Below are 1,157 nucleotides of genomic sequence, written 5' to 3'. Positions count from 1 at the left end.
GTAATATATTCCTGTATGAAATTTACAAAGAACTTTGATGGGGTTTTTTGTTTGTTTTTTTAAAAGATGGTGTGCAGTAGGCCCAGCAGTGGTGGGCAAGCCTTTAATCCCAGCACTTGGGAGACAGAGGCAGGGAGATCTCTGAGACCAGCCTGATCTACAGAGTGAGTTTCAGGACAGCCAGGACTACACAGTGAAAGCCTCTCCAGGAGAGATGAAGAAGGTACCAGCTATGGGTCCCTGGCTACAGGCATACATACTGGGAGTGAATTGGGGAGCTGAAGACTGACCCTTCTGGCACTCCAGCAGGTAGATGAGTTCAAGGACAGCCTCAACTGTGAACTCTTGTCTCAAAAATGCGTTTGTGTCTGGTTCAGTGTCCAACTCCAGGTAACAGGCATGGTGATGCATGCCTATAACCCAGCATTTGGGAAGTAGAGGCAGGAAGATCAGGAGTTCAGGGTTATCCTCAGTTACATAGTACCCTATTAAAAAAAAAAAATCACATTTAGTTTTTTCTGGACAGAGCCACTGCACATGTGAATTCACAGAAGTTATGGCTGGTAGCAAAAGACTGGCCACCCTGGCTGGAGTGAGAGGGCTCAGGAGGCCCTATTCTTCCCGGAAGGACTGCTGGCAATTCGAGGTCGCTGGGGATATCAGACGACATCATCTTTTTTAAAATTTTAAGTAAGTTTTGATTTTATGTGTACGGGTGTTTTGCCACCATGTTTTCCTGGGTACCAGGCACACATGTGCACATGCAGGCAAAATGCTCATATGCATAAAATAAATAAATCGTAAGCTTTAGGCCGGATTACATAGTCACAGGTGATTATGGACAAAGGGGATCGATTTCTTGCACAGCCCTGAAACATTCTTAGCACTGAGTCCTTCTAACAGGAAAGCTGTTTTTTTCCCAACCTCCATTTTCCTTCATCACTAGCTTGGCTTCTTCTCTTTGAAGCTGTCCCATCTCTAACTGGCGAGATGGGAGAATCTGGAAGGGATGCGGTAAACATTAGCAAAGGAACAATAAGGAAGGGCCGGGGGTGCAGTCTGCCAGTAACATTTGCACCAAGCCTGATGACCTGAGTTTGATCGCCAGAACCCACTTGGTAGATTATCTTCTGACTGCTACACGCACAGGCACGTGC

Source organism: Mastomys coucha, unplaced genomic scaffold, assembly GCF_008632895.1.
Source record: "Mastomys coucha isolate ucsf_1 unplaced genomic scaffold, UCSF_Mcou_1 pScaffold3, whole genome shotgun sequence".
NCBI lineage: Eukaryota > Metazoa > Chordata > Mammalia > Rodentia > Muridae > Mastomys > Mastomys coucha.
Note: the sequence above shows the minus strand (reverse complement) of the source record.